The following is a 6,190-nucleotide window of genomic DNA, read 5'->3' as shown; positions in this document are numbered from 1 at the left end:
ATGCAGCATGTCACCAGATTAGCACTGCCACCCTGTCTCTTCCTGCACTCCCCACAAACAGCTTCCTGCTTGTTTTTCCGTTAGTTAAGGCCTAATTTGAGTAGCCACAGCGCTGCCCATTTTAACCCGCTGACAGTTTTTTCCAGCCTGCCTCTCTAGAGCTTTCCAGTTGGCAAAGAGCTCCTGCCCTACTGACCAAGGTATTACCACTGTGAAGATGGTACAACTTGCGGCTGCTGCGCAATGTGTCACTGGTTATTTACTTGAATAATTGGAGACATGATTCATACATGGTGATTAAGAACACCCCGTTCATTAGAAAATCCCCCAAAACTAATCCAGACCGTTTCCATGTCAATATGGAGGTACATGCTGGGGACGGCTACAGGAAAGCTGAGGTCATGGAAGGGTATAGACAATTGTTTTTCATATTATGACATGTCTGAGTCAGGAATGACTTCGTCAGGAGACAGGAAGCAGCAAGATCAAAGTACCGACATTATGATATGTAAGGCTGATGTAAGTCCGGTGTGTATGGCAACTCTAGGTTTCACCCACATGTGATTAATGTGTTTTCAGACACTTGAATAAAAACATGTTAAACCATGGGAAACACTGAGTTCTCTCCACAGCAGCAAGGGGTCACTTTCTCATGCAAAGCCCCAGTAAACACTGACATTTTGAAATGACTCAGCTCCTCCTCAAGTGAATGAGGGGTCTTGAAGACCTCTTGAAGGGATGAGTCCCTGGTAAACAGGACCAACGTCACTAGCTCAGGGCTGTGGGAGAGCCCTGTACCACCCACCTGAGAGTTCAGTTTCAGCCCACAAACACAACAGAAACCACTGCCATGTGCGTCGTCGTGTTGTCTGAGACGTCCTGGTTACGGCCACTCGATACTCCTTGCTGTGAGGTAAAACAATGGCCTGTGGTCACGAATGGAAATGAACTGCTAATAGATTCAGAGAAATTGGCACCGGGCATTATCTTACAGCCATCCTGCCAAGTCACTGACTCCCGCCCTCACCTTTTAATGAAAGGTGCTGGGAGACGACCCTATTGTGATGGTCAAATGTCATCTGGTTCATGTTCTGAAAGGTCGAAACAAATAGGGTGGCTGTTGGAATCTCTTCAAAACATTGCTATTTATCTTTCCCGCCAACCTTTAACTAATATGAAGGATGCCATTGCACTGGCATGACCTTATTGAACTGTGGCAGCTATTGTGTTTATGTCGAAATGAAATGAAGTATGCCATGAGAAATAGCTTTTATAAATGTTTATACCCTTTATGAATAGAGGAAATGAATCTGAAAGACTTTCTACACCCAGCTGTCATCAGAACTTCGGCGATAAATCACGGCAGCTTGACCGTCGCATTGGACTGCGTGCTAATTATTGCGAGTCAGTGCCTAGCCAAATGCGATTTGTCATAATCTATTAAGAAAACATACATCTGGTGCTGTACTGATGCAAATTGAACGAGTTCCAACCCTATGTGGTTAAACAAGGTTTTATTTTCAACAAAACATTCATTAAGTCTCTTTTATTGAGGAGACAAAATAGAAAGCGGTGAGGATGAGGTAGGTAGAGATTATTTACCATATGTCATGGATTTCAGAGCCACTTCTCCTCCACAATGGATTCACCCAGCAACGCAGTTCTTGTGTTAGGGCTGGGAAGGAAGTGATATCATTCCCTGAATCATGGCAGACCCAAAGGGGGGATTCCAGTCTAAGACTAAGCCTGTCTGATGTCAGACCACACCAGTTGGGACGTGAGGCCAACCTAATAAAGTCTATGGGTCTCTGCTTGTGTTGGCTGAGCACTGCTGAGAGCCACCTTGTGTAATGGTGCGAGGGCTGGGTGTGGATGACGGCACAGAGGGCTTTCATCAGTGCGTTATTAAGCGATTCACTGAATCTACTCTATTGTAAGACTTACTGCCATTTGGAATTCTTTCGCCAGCATGTCATTACAAAGCCTGAAATTACTGTGAAACTCGTCGCCATTTAACAAACACCAAATCTGTTGTTCCAGCTCTGGAGGATAGCACATTTTTCAGCTTTAGTTACAGTAAGGAGTGGCTGCAGGGGGTGAAAAACAATACTTGACAACTTTCATTTGAAGGGATATTATGATACTTTTTTTTTCATTTCTCTAGAGGCCAGTTTATAATATTAGTAAAGTGTTTTCTGAGTTGTTGCTGACCTTTTTCCTCCTCACTGACCCTTAAAATTAAATGGTCCATTTTTTGCTGCTACTATGCAAACCCCTTTCACATGCGGACTGAAATACAACTCCACATTACTTGCAAGCTGCGGCCCATAGGTTTGAAAAGATGATCGGTACTATAATCTGCTTTTTTTTTTAACACGTTTTTGCATTCCACCACGCTGCTTGTCAATGTGCTAGATGGACTTGTTTGGCCTTCGCATCTAATGTACATTTCAAGACTTTTTCCGCATTCCAAGCATGACAGTTTTTATGTCTGTATGTCATGTGTGAGTGATTAAGCACTTAATGTCCACAAGGTAACATCTGGCAAGGTTCTCTCAAAATTATTTACAAACATTTTGAACAAAATGTTCTTCAGTTATCTTTTCTTTAATAATGCTCTCAAAACGTTAACACAATTTATACATCTATTCACACATTGTTCTTGGAAAGTTTTTTTATAAACTGTTTTAGTTGGACATCCATTTAACTTTTTTTTTAAATCCAACTACTTTTCAATGTTCTCTGAACATCTCTATAATGTTTGCAAAATGATAAAATGGAATTTTTCTTTAATAGTAATGCATGACCAAGACAAAATGAGGACATTTATATATATATATATATATATATATATGTAATATATTATAATTAGTTGTGATTAACAGAAATACAGGAAAACTTTGTTGCTATCACAGAGTGCTATAGGAGAGCTCTATTCTGGGAGCATGTGTAACACTGACATTTCAGCAGAAATGCGTAGGAAGTTGACACCATTATACAGTACACGGACCATAAAAGAGGGTGTCTGACATCTGAAGCTTGCTGAAATATAGGACGATATGTCTTTGTAGTGTAGTTCAAATTTTTATAGAGAACATCATAGGTTAAAGTTATGTTTCCATGGCACAATAACATCTTTTATCTCAAATATTTGAGATGAAAGATGTTAGAGAGTGGAGAGTAAATAAGCAGACGTCACAATTCAAATGAAAAAGCTTTATTACCCACAGCTTTTTACAGTGTACAGGTGTAGTGCATTAAGCTTTAATGTGTAAACTACTCAGCAACTTCACTGGTGGGGTGGGGGGGGGTAGTGTTTTCACCATTGCAACTTACACTTACATAAATTATTAAATATCTTATTTGGCAATATTATACAAATGGGCAGGAAGAAAATAGAGAAGTCAGTGCCCACTACACTATGAGACAGGATGGAGGAACAGTGCACAAGTAACAAAATATTCATCTGTTTAGTATGGCGTGTATTCTGCATTATACATGTAGCCTTACTTTTAACACAAAATAGCAACAGATCATTTGTGAAAGATAGGAATGTACACAAAAATTAGGGGAATAAGAACACAAGGGCAGAACATCTACAGCATTAATGTTTACAATAACTGCAAGAGCACAGATGCATATACAATCCCACTGAAAATGAGGCAGCGCTGATGGTCACGGCGTGCTTGTGCCAACTCCTTATAAGATCTAATGGGGAGTAAATGTTCGCATACAGGATTTAGCTTTCGTCGCTTCTCCCACATTATGGTTTAAGTCAGTGGTTCTCAACCACATTCCTGGAGGACCACCAACACTGCACATTTTGCATGTCTCCTTAATCAAACACACCTGATTCAGGTCACCTTCTCATTAGTAGAAACTCACAGACTTGTTATGGGTGTGTCAGACAAAGGAGATATGCAAAATGTGCAGTGTTGGTGGTCCTCCAGGAATGTGGTTGAGAACCACTGGTTTAAGTGATACTGCTGTCATATGAAAATGTCTGACACAGTGTATGGCAGGTTTTAAAACACTTCAAAAGAATGTAAACAAATACTGTTTGAGTGCAGATCCAAACATATTTGGCAGCGCTGATGTTACACAACAGCATGAATACAGAAATGCTTTTTTTTTTTTTTATAGTAGCAGGTCGTGTGAGCATATATGGCGTCAGCCGGATTTAAACCATGCATAAGATCATGAATCAGCACTAAAGAGTACATCCATGCACGCGTAAAGAGGAGTACATGAAGCATGGGCTGAAAGCGCGTCATGTGTGTTACAGGAAAGAAAGCACAAGATACAACAATCTTTACAACTATGTTTGCCTCAATAAATTTCTCTTATCATTGAATCACACTGTAACAGTATCTAAGTAAAACAAATCTCAGAAGGTTCATAAATATAACACTTAAAGGAACAGGTGGCTCAAACTGTCATTATTTACTCACTCTCATTGCTGTTCCAAACATATATCCAGTTTTTCTTCAGTAATTCTTAAGTTTCGCTATACTATATAACATTAGTTGATACAAAAAAAAAAAGTGTTACATGGTAGCCCATTTCCACCACTGAATAAAAAAATACAAAAAGATAACTGAGAAGCTTACATCCTGCAATTCTGACATTTTCCTTTATATCACACAACGGAGTTATTTAGTCAGAACTGTAATAAAAACTTGCAATTCTGAGAATATATCAGTCCCCCCCCCCCCCCCCCCCCCCCCCCCCCCCCGAGAAATTTTTTTATAATTCGCAATCGCAAGTTTTTGTCTCACAATTCTGTAATAAAAACTCGCAATTCTGAGTTTATATCTCACAATTATGACTTTGTTACTGGCAATTTCAAGTTTATGTCTTACAATTCTGGCTTAATTTCTCAGAATTACATGTTTATATCTCGCAATTCTGATTATTTTCACAATTGCGAGTTTATATCTCACAATTATGACTCTATAATTCGCAATTGCACACTTATATTTACAATTCTGAGAAAAAATTTAGAACTGCGAGATGTAAACTCAAAATTTTGAGAAAAATTCAGAATTCTGAGATAAAAAAAATCGCAATTACCTTTATTATTTTGTATTCAGTGGAAAAAACAGGCTTCCGTATATAAGATTTCAGAAGCCATATAATATATTTAGTTTTTCTTTATCATCCACTCAGCCAAAGCACATTTCATTCATTCAAAAATTATATGTGTGTGTAATAACCAAACATTATGAACAATTTTTTTTAAATCTCGGATGGCTAGGTCATTTAAATTTCGATACAAAAAACTACTGCAAGAAAACTTTAATATTGCGAATACTGCACATAAGTTGTATGGACTACTTTAATTGTGTGTGTGTTTTTTTTTTTTTTAGAGCTTGACAGGAGTGTTTCAAAATAAAAAGCAACATACAGATTCAGACCGTCATGAGAGCGAGCAAACAAATGATTTTCCTTTAAGCACAAAAATGCAGTGAGAAAATACTTTTTAATACAGGACACTGGCCCCTTAGGGCTTGATTGATAAGTCAGACGATCTATAGTTTATGCTTGGCTATAACAAGAGTGTTTTTTGAAATCTAATCAAAGATATAGGGAACAGCCTGTCTGACAATTCCTCAGTAAAGTGCAATATTCAGTGTAGTGCACACTAAAGGTCAGGCAGTGAGTAAGAGGTTTAGGTGGAAGAGACTGTAGAGACGGTGACTAGTTCAGATATACCCACTGCAGATGAGTCCTCATTTAGCAATGCACTGCCAGTAACTTCCAGTGAGTGGACAACACCAGGAGGAAATTAGAAAAAAAGTCCCCTGTAGATAACGTTCAATAGCTGACTGAGGGTTTCCTTATTTGGCAAAGGGGTTTCCATGTTTAGCAGCTTTATAAGCTAAGTTTAATAGTATGTTTGTGTTTTTCCTGTAAATTGGCAACCAAAGACCCTTCACTCTGTAGTGAACTAAAACCTGTTTTATTCTTTATGGCTGTTGGATCAAATGGAGTCTGATTGCAGCATATGTTGTAAACAACTCAATTAAATTTTACACTCTAAAATAGTTGATTGATGTTCAACTATTATGAATAGCTAATCACACTGAAATAACCGTATGTCTCAAGAGGGGGATGAAAAATTTACTACTTGTTGATGAATTCTTTCAACATAACTATCTCTGTCTAATTACCAGTGAAATGGTATTTT

Source organism: Cyprinus carpio, chromosome B9, assembly GCF_018340385.1.
Source record: "Cyprinus carpio isolate SPL01 chromosome B9, ASM1834038v1, whole genome shotgun sequence".
NCBI classification, from domain to species: domain Eukaryota; kingdom Metazoa; phylum Chordata; class Actinopteri; order Cypriniformes; family Cyprinidae; genus Cyprinus; species Cyprinus carpio.
Note: the sequence above shows the minus strand (reverse complement) of the source record.